This window comes from Balaenoptera physalus, assembly GCF_965194825.1.
Source record: "Balaenoptera physalus genome assembly, chromosome: 18".
NCBI lineage: Eukaryota > Metazoa > Chordata > Mammalia > Artiodactyla > Balaenopteridae > Balaenoptera > Balaenoptera physalus.
In genome coordinates this window covers 69,247,157-69,264,631 of record NC_138899.1, presented here as the reverse complement: position 1 = coordinate 69,264,631, position 17,475 = coordinate 69,247,157, and the positions used below count along the sequence as shown (strand labels likewise).

The following is a 17,475-nucleotide window of genomic DNA, read 5'->3' as shown; positions in this document are numbered from 1 at the left end:
TTTTGCAACCCATTCTGTGTCAGTGAAATGTGCTGCCAGTGGTGACTGTTTTTCTAAAAGAAATCTCTGGAGCGGTTCTCAGAACTCAAAAACCCTGGCCAGTGATCTACCTTTAGAAAGCCATCTCACTTCTGTGTATAAGAGAAGACGTGTGTGCTCTGCGTCCATCTCCTCACAGAGCTGCGTGAACAGACGTGAGTTAAGGCCATGTACTTCGATGTGGTTGATAGTTTTAATCACATCCTGCAAAACGTTGTTAAGTTCAGTAGACATTTTTCGTCTAGCCAGCACTTCTCTATGGATGACACAGGGCATAGACACACATTCAGAAGCGACCTCTTCGACCCGAGTAGTGAAACCAGAAAGCCGTCCAGTCATGGCAGCCACTCTGTCCGTGCATATACGGACACAAAATGACCAATTCAGTTTTCCTGATATGTAATCATTCAAAGACTTGAATAGTTCTGCAGCTGTGGTGTTGGTTGGCAACAAAAGTGCACATAACACACCCTCACACACATCCTCCTGAAAAATATATCACACAAAAACAAGCATTGTTGCCTTGTTGTCAACATCGCTAGACTCGTCAACCTGGATTGCGTACCACGGTGACTCATTAATCCTCTCTAACAATTGTGCCTCAATATCCTCTGCTATTTCATCAATTCATATAGTTATGGTGCTAGCCGAAAGAGGAACACGTGCCACCTTTTGAACTGCAGTCTCTCTTAAAAGTTCACGACAAATGTCCTTAGCAGCGGGCAGGATCAACTCTTCACCAACAGTAAAGGGCTTCTAAGCTTTAGCAATGTGGTTAGCCACTAAGAATGATGCTCTCAGTGCAGACACATTTGATGAAGTGGTGGCCTTCAATAATTGCTTCTTCTCTTCGTGTTCACATTTTTTTCTTTTGAAAAACTCCAAAGGCTTGTCTTTTAATGCAGGGTGCTTGGTCTCCATGCGGCAAAGCAGTTTTGAAGGTTTCATGGATTTGTTGGATAGAGAGTCACCACATATTATACAAAGCGGGCTTGGAGAATGTGAAATCACCTGTTGCAATGAACCCATAATTTAAGTAGGACTCTTGGTTTTTTCTTTTAAATGCAGCTTTCTTTTTGTTGGCAGTATTAGAGTCTTCTGCTCTCTCATCATTGGGTCTTTCCCCCTTTTCAAAGAAGCTCTCCAGCGACATTTGTCTTTTACTCATTTTGGCTAGGGTTAGCTTGTGGGCTTACCAAATCTGTGACTGAGACAAGTGTGCAGTGCAGGAAAGAGGCGCGGATGGAAGTGGTAAATAAAATAATGGGCGGGCCGTGTGCGGACTAAAATAAGTGTCCGATTCTGACTTAAAGCCTTCCACCAGATGCAGCTTTACAATTGAAGTACGTCAACTCACTTGCCACTATAAAACCTGCCACCAGATGCCCCTTAATTGTCACTTGCCGCTCACTGATAGGGTTTTGATATGAGTCTGCAAGCAATTGATTTATTATGGTCTCTGTGCAGTCAAACCTCTCTGCTAATGATAATCTGTACTTGCAGCCACTCCCCAGCACTAGCATCACTGCCTCAGCTCCACCTCAGATCATCAGGCATTAGATTCTCATAAGGAGCGCACAACCTAGATCCCTCACATGCGCGGTTCACAGTAAGGTTCGCGCTCCTATGAGAATCTAATGCTGCCGCTGATCTGACAGGAGGTGGAGCTCAGGTGGCAATGTGAGCAATGGGGAGCGGCTGTAAATACAGATGAAGCTTCTCTCTCTGGCCTGCTGCTCACCTCCTGCTGTGTGGCCCAGTACCAGTCCGTGGCCTGGGGGTTGGGGACCCCTGCTCTAGACACTGCTAGCATTCCTCCAATATTACCCCAAGCTCCTATTGATTTTAGTTGTTCCTTTTCTTTCCTTCATGGAACACCCATCTCTCTTGTCTGGTTTCTTAATAGCGATCCCTGCTATGGCTCTAAACTATCTGATACTAGTCAGTTTCCCTTGAAGTTCAATGTGGTAAGGTTCATATTCCCTTTCACAAGTTTTGGTAACGCAATAGGATAGAAACAGAATGGCTTTGGAATCAAATACATTTATAAATTGGATGAGTTTGGGAAAATTCCATACCTTCCTGAGGCTCCATTTCCTCATCAGCAAAGTGAATGTGTGAATGATTACTTCACATGGTTGTAGGAAAGATTAAATGAGATAAAGTGCGTATCACAGTGCCAGGTGGCCAGATATATGCGGGGAAACTTATGTCCTTTTCTCTTTGTCTTCAAAATACTATATGTATTCCAAAAATGTCATGGTTCTTTCCCTGAAATCTGTCTTCCCCACCCAACAACTCACACTGCATTGCTATCGAGTGGGATTTGCAAAGCTAGTGTTCCAGCAGAACTCCCTGCAGGCTCTATGTTCAGGAAGAATAATTTCTTCGATTTATGTCTCCCTGGGCCTGCATATCTGAGAAGGACAAGGGGAAAATTTCAATGGCCTGCTTGTCAATAAACCCTTTTCTATAGAAGACTTCTATTTTAAAATAACAGTTACTGATTTTTAAAATGGGTTTAATCAATGGGGTAAAACCACAAACCACTTTCACATTTGCACTCTCAGATTTCCTCTGCCCACCCCTTGATGACAGCTTATGTAGAGTCCATAGCTGTCCTATCAATTCCAGCTACTTAAAAAAAAGTCGTATTTAGTACTAACTGACTTTTGGATATTAAAAGGTTTGATCCCATCTAGTACCAAAACTTGAAGCTCACAGCCAGTTCATAGCTTCTCCCCTCCACCTGCTACCAGCTCAGGGCTCAGCTTTGGCTCAGAACCCTGCAGTGGGCAAGAGCTGATATAATGACTTTTGCCCTTTCTCTGCCTAATCTTCTGGCTCTTTCAAATCAGGGAAAGGGAGGCAGGCAAAGGCTAAGGCCACTGGTGCTCTCTCTTGGCTAGTGCTAGTTGGCTGCTACACCCTCCCATCTGGCAGGCATATATACAAATGCTGCTTTTGTCATGGCATCACTTAGGGTTCTTTGGAGCCCTCCCCCTGCCCCCGCTCCACCCCCCCCCCCCAGAACACTCTCATTTCCTGACAGGGACAGTGAACTATTCAGCAGACATTTAGAGACCTCCTTCTCACTTCAGTGCCAGCCCCAGGCAGCCCATCCCAACCCCGCTCAGGGCAGCAGTCACTCAGCCCAGGAGTCAGCACTTGGAGCAAGGTCCCATCAAGACAGTTCAAGCCTGGTGACAACTGCCACATTCTCTAGGTCCTCAAGGAAGTCTTGTGTCGTTCCACAACAAATGGGAAAGGCATACCTCACTCCTCGCCCCATGTCGGTTGGTTAATGGGCTTCTCCAGCTGTCCTCCTACCTTCAGTGGATTCCAGACAGAAGTCAGTCATGAGTCTTTATGTTCACAGATGCCCCTGGAACATCTACGGAAACCCATGTCAACCTCTTGCTGCCCTTCACTTCTTCCACTTCAGTGCACCTAGTTGGCCCGGCAGTGTCTGTAGCTCAGTGAGTGTAGAGCCAGGAGTGAGAGGCCAAATGTCTCTCCTGTCAGGCACCCCCCAGTCTTGGTAAGCTTGTCTCTCAGACCCACAACTTGGCTTGGAGGTTGGAAATGCCTCACTAACACCCTAGGCCAATATAGCTGCCTTTCCTTGATGACCATTTCTCTTACATAGGCTGATGGTGGCTGGAGGTAGGGGACAGGGTTGACCAAATCTGATATCTTTGAGTAGGTCTGGTCTAGATGTGTCCAGCACTTCTCTTTAGACACCAGAAGCAACTTTTGCCTATTTTCTCAGGTTTAGGGATTCAACTAAAATTCCAAGAAAACAGAAAATATAGTCCCATTCAGCATCTTGTATAAATTTAAATAATAAATGACATCATAATTACTGCTTATATGCCACATACAAGCTATACTTTAATTGTTCTTAAGATACAACTAAAGCAAGATTTTAAGACAGAACCCAATTATCTTTCTTAATTCAATCTTTTAAAATGACTATCTTATGAGAACTTCCCTTTAATTTCTGCTTTATAGAATATAAAGCCTTCTGTATATGATAAGAGTCATTTAGTTCAGCAGTTGCTATAAGCCAGTCATGACAGTAACCTCTCTTATTCAGCAGCACATACACGTCAAGCATATACTACATGCTTGATGGATACCTATAATTTGTAAAAACAACACTGCAAAGTGGCTGTTCTCCTGCCATTTATTTCATTTCACAACTGAGGAAAATGAGACTCAGATTAAGAACTGGATCAAGGTTACACATCTAGTAAAGATGCAGCATGGAATTTTGCCTGTCTGACTCCAGTGGGTAGAGTCATATCCGTATCCATGTTACAGCTCAAACAGCAGCTTACAGCTCTGCCTATTTTTAAAGTCGCAGAATAATAGCTTTTTAAGATAAGATTTCCCAACCTAGAATTCACCAAACACTATTCAACAGGAGGTAAAAATGAGTACTGGAGAGAGGGCAGGGTAAAATAAGTTTGAGAAATGGTGGGTTAGTAAAGTTAAATACTTTTATTTACTGTACCATTTCTTAGAGACAATTTTTAATGTTATTCTTTGACATGTAAAACTGCATATATTTAAGGTATACAACTTGATGTATATATACATTGTGAAAAGATCACGAAAATCAAGCTAAATAACTTATCTACCACCTCTACAAGGTACAATTGTCTCTGTGTGTGTGTGTGTGTGTGTGTGTGTGTGTGTGTGTGTCTTGAGAAGATTTAACTTAAGATCTATCCTCTTACATTTCAAGTATCCAAACAGGATTGTTAACTATCATCACCACACTGTACACTGAATTGCCAAAACTCATCTTGCATAACTGAAATTTGTACCCCAACATTTCCTCATTTCCCCCCTTTCTTAGAGACTTTAACATGCAGATGTATATTTTGACTGGTTGCAGGGAGTGAGGGAGAGATAAGCAGTAAATCACAGTGTTTCCCAGTTTTATTGTCTGCATGTCTTATTCCCTCATTTAGGACAATCTTACTGACCTCTTCTGGAACAGAACTCTGTGGCTCTGTGACCCACTGGATCTGTGCAGAGGTTGGTGGAAGATGAACACCTGGAGTTAGACAGGCTCTGCCATGTGGCTCCATTGGTAGCCTGGGCTTTGCCAATTTTTTATTGGTGAGCTCTCCCTCAAAATATCCTTTTCCTAAAACCTCTATTCTTTAACCTTGCTTCTTCCAGATCACTGACAAAACAAAGACAGAGAAAGAGGACACAGCCTCTCTTCCTTCCCAGCACATCCTTCTATGTTGCCTTCTGTTCCGTATATGGTCCCACGGGTGGCTCAATTGTCATCATGGTGAAACCAGCCCCTACTCATCCTTCTCCATGACACTTATTCTTCTGGACTTTTCAAAATAAGAAATAAAGAATCTAATAATGCTCAATCTTTAAAGAAGGAGATTTCTTTAACTTAAAATGAATTTGATAATCAGGCTTTCATTCAAGCTCCTTTAGGGCCCTTACTATTTTTTTTCCTTTTGTGTGTATTTGGAAACATTTTTCTGATATGCAACAGAATAGTCCTAAAGCATAATTATGTGAGCATTTCTTTACTCTGATCTTCCACAGTATAATATTCTTCCTTGGCCATAGCACTCACCTGCCATCCTCTCCTATTGGGAACCCACCCCACTCACTCCTGTGGCCCTAGGTTACCCTCTTTAGAGGTCTGCAACTTGAATTACATCAATTCCACTTACAATCCATAATGCTCAAATTTGTTTTAAAATAAAATTTTAATATTAGAATAGTTTTAGATTTATAGAGAAGTTCTGAGGGTAGAACAGAGAGTTCTCATATACCCCATTCCTAGCTCCCCAATTATTACCTTACATTAGGATGGTAGGTTGGTCACAATTAATGAACCAATACTGATACATTATTATTAACTGAAGTCCATATTTTATTCATATTTCCTTAGTTTTTACCTAATGTTCTTTCTCCTCTCCAGGATACCACAGTACATTTAATTGTCTTGTGTCCTTAGACTCTGCTTGGCTGTGACAGTTTCTCAGACTTGCTTTGTTTGTGATGACCTTGACATTTTTAAGGAGTACTGGTCAGATGGTTTGTAGACTGTCTCCCAGTTGGGGTCTGTATAATGTTTTTCTCATGATTAGACAAGATAACGAGTTTTGGGGAGGAAGATCAAAAACTGCCATTCTCACCACATTGTATCAAGGGTATGAAAGTAAGAAATAACCAAAAACATGACTTATCACTCTTGATGTTGACATTGATAACCTAGCTGAGGTGGTGTTTGTCAGGTATTTCCATTGGAAAGTTTCTCCCCCCTCCCCTTTCCATACAATATTCTTTGGAAGGAAGTCACTACGTGAAGGTTATACTTAAGGAGGAGAGAGTTTTGCTCCAACTCCTTGAGGGCGAGTATCTACATAATTTATTTAGAATTCTTATGCATAGGAGACATATCTCCTCTCTCCCATTTATTTATTTATTTATTCATTCATCAATCACATATATCAGTAAGGACTCATGGATGTTTATTTTATACTTTGGGCTATCATCCAATATGATTTTGCTGTTCAAGTTGTTCTAGATTTGCCCATTGGGAGCTCTTTCAGGTGGCTCCTATGTCTCTTTTACATACCCCACCATTGTGTGGTTTTCCTTCTTCCCTCCCTCCCTCCCTCCCTTCCTTCCTTCCCTCCACTGCTTCCTTACTTTCTGACACTATACGTTGCTCCAAGCTCATCTTCTGTATTCCCTGACATCATGCTCTAATTTGCTCTGTCACTTTTCTCCAGATTCTGTGCCCCTGTCTCACAGTGCTTAACTTAGAACCACAATTCCTATGGTAATTAGTATGTTTTTGAATAAGTACAATGATTTGACATGACAGACTATTCCAGTAAGCTTTAATGTTAATGAAACTGCATTTAGAGAAGATAAGAATTAGGTTCATTATGAAGTATTTAATTTATACAGCCAATTATAAACTGTATGCATGAATGGAGAGAAGAGAAGAGAATGGAAAAAGAGATAAGCCAAACTAATTTCTATTTCATTTGAAATAGTCAGACACCTACAACTAGATACCTACTCCCTCCCTGCCTGCAAACTTCAACGAAGTGGTGGTTCCACTTATCTCTGTCCTGAGATCTGGCTGGACAGGAAGTGAGGAAGGCCTAGGTTTCTCCAAAAACTCTACAGGATAAATATTCAAGGACTGTTGAGAAAGGAATCATCAAAAAAATAAGGTTACTGCAAAAATACAGCACAGTTTATCTGTTTTATTTTAAAACATTTGGTCATCAAACCAGGGAATCTTTGGTCTGACATAATACAGTTTACCATGGACCATTTCTTATTGTCTCTACCCCGTTCTAAAACCTTCCCACTCAAGGGGCTTCCCTGGTGGCACAGTGGTTTAAGAATATGCCTGCCAATGCAGGGGACACGGGTTTGATCCTTGGTCCGGGAAGATCCCACATGCCACGGAGCAACTAAACCTGTGGGCCACAACCACTGAGCCTGAGCTCTAGAGCCTACAAGCCACAACTACTGAGCCCGCATGCCACAACTACTGAAGCCTGCGTGCCTAGAGCCGGTGCTCTGCAACAAGAGGAGCCACCACAGTGAGAAGCCTGTGCAAAGCAATGAATAGTAGTCCCCGCTCACCACAACTAGAGAAAGCCTGCACGTAGCAACAAAGACCCAACGCAGCCAAAAATAAATAAATAAATAAATAAAATAAGACCTTCCCACTCAAACCCTAATTTTCATTAAATGGCTTACTATGATAGTGAGCAAAGGAATGCTCAGTATCACAAAATCTGATGGTCAACAACTGACTGAAAGTTTGAAGAAGATTGAAATTGTTCTGGCGAACTAATATATATGGCAGATTAAAGAAGTGTTAATTGTCAACATTATATTGCAAGAAAAAAGCAATATAAGATTTCCTTAGGAACATTTCCATTTTCTCAGAATTATGTGTAATAATGTGCCCCTATTAGAAAGTCCTGTAATCCCTCCATGGGCCAAGTTTCAAATCAGATATCAGAAAGTTCACACTCGTGTTAATCAAAGCTTCCAACTTCATTCAAATTACAATTCTTTCTCCTCCCTCCAGGTGAATCACGTTCTAGGGGAGAAAGGTATTACCAGTTTCTTCTCTCTTTCTAGCTACTGTCTCAGACCCCTCTGAGGTTGTAGGGAAGAAAGATTAGGGAAACAGGAAAGTTCCTTCTTACCTGGTGCTGTCTTAGCTCGCCTTACATTTTGAGTCTGAGTGATGTTTAAAGGTGATGCAGTCCTTCTGTATGCTTTTGTGGGTCCTTGGACTCCTTTCCCCCCATTCACCGGAGAACTTTCATCCACACTTCCCTTAATGCCAATGATAACCCTATTCCAGCTCACTTTACTCCTAGGAATTCATCAGTCTGCCTCTAGGTACCCTCCACTGAGGCCCCACCACTTCTCCAGGTAGCCCTATTAGACAGGACTTAACCCACAATGATCATGGAAAATTCTTGTGCTTCCTTTTCTCTGACAATCTTGGAATCCAGGCTCACCCCTTTGGCATCCACCTCTTCTTCAGCTCATCTGTCATCAGCTACCCAGGCTATCACTTATCTTTTGGTCTCAGAGGGAGTTAGTCACCAGTATACCATGTCCTTCTAATTTCAGAAAAATTAAAGTGTGTGTTTGGAGAGAGGTGAACCATCTCTAGGGACGACTAATACAGTAGCACCATGATTTAAACAAGGTCATGACCATCCCCAGTCTATCAGCCTCATCCTCTGATGGGCTAAGGTGCCACATCCTTATGACAACACCCAGAGGCAGAAAGAAGAACCTTATTTCCGTTGGGTCTCCTTTCAAGATAGAAAAGGAAAAGTTTCCCAGAAGCTGGCTGTGTGACTCCCCCTCCTCAGTATCACATTCCCAAGCCTTGGCCTGTCACTGGCAAGAATTATTACTGTTCTGGGGCTAGTGATGGGACTCACCTCCCAGGAAACAACTACCCACTCAGAGAAGGGCAAAAACCTGAGCAAATCTGGATTCTGTTAGAAAGAAGGAAAGGGTTGTCGGGTGGGCAACCAGTGTGGTCGCTATGACCTTGCCTTCCCGTTTGTGGAGATGGGGCTCAAAGTTCTGGAGCAGCCCTTCTAAAGAATGCCCACCCCAAAGTGGCCTTCAGACATCTAAGGCTTCTTTCAAGGCAAATTGAGAAGTCACCATCTTTCAGAGATCTCTGGGAGAGAGTTCCACACACTCAGAAAATCTCTCCACTGGAAAATCTTTCCCATTTCCTCCAGATTTATATTCTTTTAAATAAGGACAGAGCCTTTAATTTCTCATAAATATTTACTGCATTCTATATGAATAGCATCCCCTGGAGCATAACATAGAATTCAATATTGCTGGGGTTCCCTGGAGTTGCTCATCAAGGAAACCATCAAATACAAGTGTTATTGGGGATATATGTTGACTAAGGAAGCACTCTAGCATAAATGAGTTTTGATCAATATATACAAAAACATCACACTTGGTCCATAACAGCTTTGACTGTGGAGAGAAGGTAATAGAACAATGGGTCTCTGATGGGGTCATTGCCAGCTAGTGCCTTTACTGAATTAGGAAAAGGCACCTCTTCCTCTGAGGTGGCAATCCCACTAGATGGGGCAGAGCCCAAGCTTCCCATGACCTGTGGCTCTGGTTATGGAAAGCTTTTGAAGAAAGGGAGTTTCCACCAAGAAAAGGAAAAGGTACTTAAAGGAACAGCAGGGATGGGGAAAGTATTTTGTTTGGAGTTAATCTGTTTCCTTCCATTGTGGAGCTACCATCTCATCATCCAGATGCATTGAGGCCAGACTTCTGTGAAGTCTGGAGCTTGTACATATTTTTTTACCCACGTGGCTCATCTTAGGACTACATCCTAAGCTTTCTTTTCTTCTCACCCCACATATTCTCCCTGAGTTAATTCGTCAACTCTCCCAGGTTTGATTCACATGTATCCACTGAGGACTCCCAATCTGTATATCCAGCCAGCCCAGGCCTCTCTCCTGGACTCCAGATTCATCTATCCAACTGTCTACTGGTGGCTTCACTGGGGGATAGAAAGGTGGGTTTAATGATTTCATTATGTTTTTCTGTATTTTATAAATTGTCTTATAATTAGCATATGTTTCTATGATAATCATAAAAACGTTATTAATTGAAAAATAACATAGCAGACATGAGAAATGTTACTGATTCTTTACTGTGTCACTGCTCTGTGAGAGTTACTAAAGGGTTGTGCTAAAGGGTTGTGTTTATTCTGGCATTTAATCTCCTCTACAATAGTAAAGAGTGGGCGTTATCCTCTTCACATAATAGATGAAGAAACTGAGTCTCAAAGAAATCACGGTCACACAGCTAACATATTACAGAGCCTGAATTTGCACCTAGAACTGTCTGGCTTCAAAAGCTTTGCTTTTTCGAATGCATGTGCTCTCCCAGCAACAGTGCAGACTCAGTGGGGAGGAAAACAAAAACAAAGCAAAAGGAACCCATTGCTAGACCTTGACCTGTATTTCTAGATGCCCTATAACTATTCTAAACATTTATGTAACTTCATGAAGTTATTCAATTGATCAACTAAAAAACACTTTAACAGTTCAAAAAGATGTATTGAGCATCTGCTTTATGTCAGGCATAGTGCAAGGGGTGGGGGCACAAAGATGCATAAGACAGAGCACACGTCCTTTGTCATGGGAGGGGGCATATAAACGGATAGTTGTGATATAACTTGATAAGTGATTAAACTCAGGAAGGCTCTGAGGAAAGACACCTAGCTCCCTGGTGTTCAGTGAAGCTTTCGCAGGCAACAACTGCTGAGCCAAGTCCAGAAAGATGAGCAAACTAAGAATGTGCATTTGGGAGCCATCAGTAGACAGGTCACTGTGGAGGTCCTGAGTAGATGTGGAGGCCCAAGGAGCCGATGTGGACAGGGAAGTAGAGCAGTTGAGAAAGGAACTCTGGGAAGAACAAGAGATTGGGGGTGGCCAGAAGAACAGGGACTATGAAGGAGGTCAGTGAGGAAGGGTAAGAGAGGAAGAAGGAGAATTGGCAAGAGATTTTCCCCCAGAACCCACGAGAGTAGAAAATTCCAGGGAAGAGGGAATGACCAACAGTGTCAGATGCAGAAGAGAAGTTTAATAACAAGAGAGCTGAAAATTATTGTTCAGATTGGATGTTATGACAGCCATGGATGGTCTTTGTCAAAGAGATGTTGTCAGGAGGTGAGGACAAAAGACAGACTACAGAGGGTGTAAGAGTGATGTAGTGTAAGTGCTGACATGAAGATTTTTTTGATTGTAATATAAGTGCCGGACGTTAGGCTTTTGATCGAGGAGGCATTCATTTCAAAGACATCCATCAAGAGTAAACATATTGCATGCTGTATGACACAGCTACTAGCAAACCAACTAGATAAGGAACCAGGCAATCCCCACCCATGAAGTACCTCTTTTAGAAGGTCTAGGGTAGCCTAGATAACTGATGGCTTGAGTGACCTCGCTTTTCCCTTCCTGCTCCCTAATTCCCACTCCTGCGTTTCAACTTTTTCAATAAAGAGTGAGCCTGTGCAACCCTAGACACCCTACCCTTGGACCTTAATAAAGGCAAGTCCAAGGTCCACACTTCCTCCCCCTCCCTCTATCCAAGACCTCGTTGTGTGGCCCTGGGTGTTCCATGTACCTTTCGGATTTGTGGGTAATAAATCTATTCTTCAAAGTTCCCCGATGGTTGTTGCTGAGGTGTGTCCTACAATCATAATAAGAACCATAAGGGCTGGTCCAGTCACAGCACTGGTGTGGTCAGGGAAATGTCTGTGGGGCTCATCACAAGCAGTATGGTCCCAGGCGAGGGTCTCAGGCATTCCTAGCCCATAGTATCACCATCAATAGGCTGAGACCAACACAAATGAATGCAGAGATCAAGAAGTAGAATAGGCAATGTGAATTAACTTTTCAAGAAGCCTGGTTGTGAAGTGAAGGAGAGATGGGGGCAGTAAAGGGACCATGCAGGCTCAAGGAAAAGAGTTTGGGGGGTTTGACACTTAAATACATTTTTATGGATTATGGAAAAAGAGCCTATGATGAGGAAAAGCTTGAAAATATAAATTCCAGTAAGGTAATTGATAGAACAATGGCATTCAGAGAGGAAGGAGGGGTTACTCTTGTACAAGAGTAAGGATATGTCCTTTGAAACTAGAGGGAGAAGGCAAGGATGAGCATAGGGACAGTAGATAAGTTAGTGGATGAGAATGGCAGCAGCGAATAATCCAAAGAGTGAGAGGTCTGGAGGCCAGGGGCTAGGGAGGGAGCTGGAGGATTGTGGATGTTTGTGACAGACACCAAGGGAAATGACTGAGAGCAAGGCTGACCATGGGGAAGACTTCAGATGTGTGATGGCAACAGTCTCCAAAGTACCGTGATGTTTTTATCTAGCAGTGTTTGATTGCCCCGAGGCAGGAGAGTAGAAGATTTGGGGAATGATCTGGGGCTGGTGGTGTACCTCAGAAGGAAAGGTAATCAAGAATGTTGATGAGGAAATGATTCAAATCATCAATTACAATGTCTGGTCTGAGTAGGGACATGAGTGAGGCCAGATAGGGCTGAAGACCTGCTTCTACTCTCTATCAGATGACCTTCCACGGGGAATTTAACCAAGAACCAGGAGCAGTGCATCTGTGATACTCAAACCTTATCACAGCGATCACTCTCCCTAAATTATTAAAGGCCATCAGAAATCCCCCTCAAGGTCAATCTTAATCAAGCCTGGCTGTACATCAGAATTACACAGGGAGCTTCTAAAAAAGACATATGGAGATTCCAATGACAATGGTCTGGGATGAGGCCAGGGTAAAGGTATTTTAAAAAACATCCTAATGTTTCTAAAGTATATCCAGATTTTTGAGCCATTAGTTTGGATAACCAACCTCCAGTTATCCATGTCAAGGGCAAGTTGAGAGAGAATTGCAGGGTCTGGGAGGAACACAGATAACTGAATTCTATAGGCAACCCCAAATCTCATTTATGCTAATGGCTTCAGCCTTTTTTTTTTGTAATTACTTATTGTTTATTCTCCTCTTACAAAAAGACACTTGGAACACATAAATATAAAATGGTGTATGTCTTGATTAGCAATGGGCAAATATAAGTTTTCTTGGCATTCTCCACAGGAACAAACTAATGAAGTTTTCAAAAGTACACTCATCCAATCCACCTCCCACCTTCTTCTATAAAATGGTCAATTCTACAATTTTTAACAATGGATTCTCAAAATAAGTAATTTAAGACTGACTCAGGGACTAAGACATCTGAATCAAGTTAAAAATATATGTGTAATATGATGCTGCCCAGAAATCTCTAATTCAACTAATAAATATTATTACAGTTTTTCATTTTTTATAATTTATATGACTAAAGAGTCTGTTCTGTTCAAATCTGCATGGCAAATAAAATAAACAGTAAAGCAGAGTACAATATATACACTTTTCTGTCCTAAGAGAAAACATTAAGTACCGGTATATTTAACATACACTGAACATGCCATGTATTTTCTTAAAGCCAACAAAGCCTGATTTCCTATACATTGCAGGTGATGTAGCAGAAAGCAAACAAATACCCAAATCATTTGTGACCAAATTTAGCTAATAAAATTAGCTAAAAAAACAATATACACAACAACACACCAGAGTCTGAGTAATGATGAATATCCAACTGTATTTGTTTCACTAAAATTTATCTTCAGGCTAATATCTGAAGAGTTTTGCTAATACTTACAATTAAATATCCTTCCTTAATGATTTATGTATCAAGTGGAAATATGTACAACAGCTGTTTCAAACCAGAAAAAAAGGGGGTAATTCTTTTCCCCTGCCCTTTAAATAAAATATTTTTTTAAATCCATTTAAAGTTAATTTCTTACTTGGTGCTTTATAGCCACTTCCTACTTTATGGAGACCATTTTAAAAGGCAGAAAAGAATATAAAATGTTTAAAGGGTCACCATCAAAATAACCAAATGGATTTCAAATTTACTTTTGTAAACTTTCTGTACTACTTAGATCTTGTACTAATTACTTACACTTTACTGGATCCCCGATAATGTTAAAAACATGAATCTTTTTTTTTTTTTTTTTTTTTGGCCATGCTGCGCAGCTTGCTGGATCTTAGGTCCCTGACCAGGGACTGAACCCAGGCCCTTGGCAGTGAAAGCGTGGAGTCCTAACCATTGGACTGCCAGGGAATTTCCCAAAACATGAATTTAAAAAAAGAAAAACTGGCTTTTAGATTTTAAAATAAGCCCCTTCCTCCTCCACAGCTACCCTTCAAATATTTTAAGCAGAAAATTAATCTGGTTGCTTTAGAGACTGATGTAATTTTTGCTTAAACTGTAACACTTAAAACTTTTTAGGACCAATATCAAATTCAATATCCAAAAGATTTATTCACTCTGAGGGTGCGTGGAAGGTGTAAGTAAAAAACGTCAGTACAAATAGAACCACACATAAGAAAAAGCACCTAAAGATGGAGGAGAGACAGCTCTGACATCCTGTCAGTGGCAAACCATGATTGTGTGTTTCCATGGACATAACACCTTAAGTTCTCCAAAAACCTAGTTTGTTTCTATGTCTGAAACTTTCTTTAAACTTCAAAAGCCAATTAAAATTTAGGAGGGTAATTTTTTTTTTAATTTCTGGGTATAGATCATTTGAGATCAATTTCCTAGGAGGCAAGTCATGACTCCCCAGAAGTGTGAATAAACATCAAAAAAACCAAGGTAAAGAGCCACTACATCAACGAGAACAATTAGGAATCATATGAAAGTCACAAGGTGTTACGATTCACTGATTTAAAGTAACTTCCTCATGGTAGAAGATAGTGTTTCATGACAGATATAGGTTATGGCCACTGCTTCTGAGAGATACACACATCACCCCCTACTGGTGAGACCCCACTATGTGACAATTTAGAAATCTGAATTTAACTCCAGAAGATATAAATTTCTGGAATATGAATTTGAAGACAGAGAGTACAACAGCAGTTGAGTGGAAACTGCCTGCGACACTCTTTTATTTATTTATTTTTCCTTTAAGGCTACAGAAAATCTGCACATGGACAAGGCAATTAATTCTCATAATAAAAATACCCCCTCCAAATAGCCCCAAGGTCTCCAGTCAGATTGCACGGTCAGTATATGCTGTAATAAATTCTATTCCACAGATGTACATTCTTTTGAGTCTGCAGGGTTAGGATCAATTCCTTCTGGAAATATTAGCTTCTCACAAACTGCCTCCTTTATTGGCAAATACTGTGATATTTCATTAGGTTCCGTGAAGAGGGAAGGTGAAACATGCATTAAATTAGCAATTTTGCTCTCTCGTGAGGTATATTCTCGTAACATGTAGGTCTTGTCAGCCTCATGGTAAAGTCTTGTGTCATTCATCCTAATAAGCACCCCATCAATTCTCAAGAAAAACCGCAACAGCAAGAAAAAGCTAGAAGGCATTACTCTAATTTTCATACTCAGGTTTGAAACTCCATGATCATGAAGTTCATCCTCAAACAGGAGAACTTCTTCAAAAAACTTAATCTGTTCTCTGGCTTTCAATTTCTCTGTATCTATATGATCTGTTGTAGGTACAATCTTTAGCTTAAGTGATTCTCCAAGTAACGTCCCCTTATAATCTGTTGTATAGGTCCAATCATACGGTTTCACAACCTCCTTACAGTGCTCACCCTCCATCCTGCTTTCCTGCCACTCTTCAGCACAGGCTACTTTAAGCATTCCTTGGTAGTTGTTCACACATCTTAATGCATCTGTAGCACTGAACTCAATCCCAAAGCCAGAGCCATGCTGGATTCTTAAAACGTTGTCTCCAAACATCATTTCAGGGAGAGATGGCATATGCAATTCATCAGCTAACTTCTCCACATCCGCTGACTTCATTATGTGGGTCTTGGACGCCGTCAGCTTCCAGGGCCCGAAGGAGAAGTCCTGGTGGCTGCTCTGGAAGCCGTGGATCATCACGGCCGCAGCGGGGCCCGCGTGGGCCACACGGAACAGGCTGGAGCAGTGGCGGCAGCGGCAGCCGCGGCCGACACCGGGCTTCAGCCTTTTTATTTTTTTAACTAGGTGGTAATTAGTACCAAAATCAACTGTCTTGATTTTCTTTCCTTATTTCTGTCACTCATGATAAAATAGAGGTGCTAATTAACAGTGAAATGGCCTGAAGGCAGCCAAAAGGCAAGAGAAAAAAGGGAAAGAGAAGTGTGTGGTTCCATAAATGGGATCTTTGTCCTTGTTAGCAGGTTTAACATGCATATGGTCTTTACCATGCGCCAGGCTCCATTCTAAGAATTCCACATGTAACTCATTTCTTCTCACAACAACTCTATGAGTCAGGTTCTTTCATTGTGCCCATTTTACAGCTGAGGAAACTGTGGCACAAAGATAGTACTGTAAAGTCATAAAGCTAGGCACTGGTGGGGATGACACTGCATGCACGCTATCTGATTCCACAGTCCTCCTTTAACCATTACACGTATGTATTCAGGAAGCTAATAAACTCATTAAGAAAAGGAGAATATATTAAAGAAAGGAAAAGTCAGAGAACTCTGTGGTTATCATTCAGAAAGTCAAGACACATATATATATATTTTTTAAATTAATTAATTAATTTATTAATTTATTTTTGGCTGTGTTGGGTCTTCGTTTCTGTGCGAGGGCTTTCTCTAGTTGTGGCAAGCAGGGGCCACTCTTCATTGCGGTGCACCGGCCTCTCACTATCACGGCCTCTCTTGTTGTGGAGCGCAGGCTCCAGACGCGCAGGCTCAGTAGTTGTGGCTCACAGGCCTAGTTGCTCCGCGGCATGTGGGATCCTCCCAGACCAGGGCTCGAAACTGTGTCCCCTGCATTAGCAGGCATATTCTCAACCACTGCGTCACCAGGGCAGCCCAAGACATATATTTCTAAATGGATCTTGAATGCTAATTTTTTTTTCTGGCTGTATCGCTGATTCACAATGTGGCAACAGTTCCTGAGCCAACACTTTAAAGAAATCACTTTTTCAGATGCAAAACTAGTTTTTTTGTTAAATTGTTTAGTACCTGAAAGGTAATACAATTTACCTTAAAGCTAAATCCCTAGGTGAAGTGGCTGATAGATTATTACCATCCTCCTAAAAATATCTGCTCAAATGAACGGATAGATTATAAGTAAAATTTCCAAACTCTCTGCTTGTACAGATTTCCTCAATAGTAAGATTTCCATCTTGCCTACCTCATCTGTATGCATTGCACCTATCAGGTAACAGAACCTTCATTCAATTAGGGTTTTATTAAACCTCCATCATGTAGTTAATTCTATCTCTTTCAAAATGTCAGAATCTACTGCCTCATGG

General features: G+C 41.4%; 1 pseudogene across 1 annotated transcript; it reads right to left on the bottom strand.

The window, feature by feature from the left end:
• Nucleotides 1-13,121: 13,121 nt before the first annotated feature.
• On the bottom strand, nucleotides 13,122-16,774 carry LOC309647854 (TIP41-like protein pseudogene; annotated as a pseudogene). The gene has a single exon. The product of its transcript is annotated as a TIP41-like protein pseudogene (transcript).
• Nucleotides 16,775-17,475: the final 701 nt, after the last annotated feature.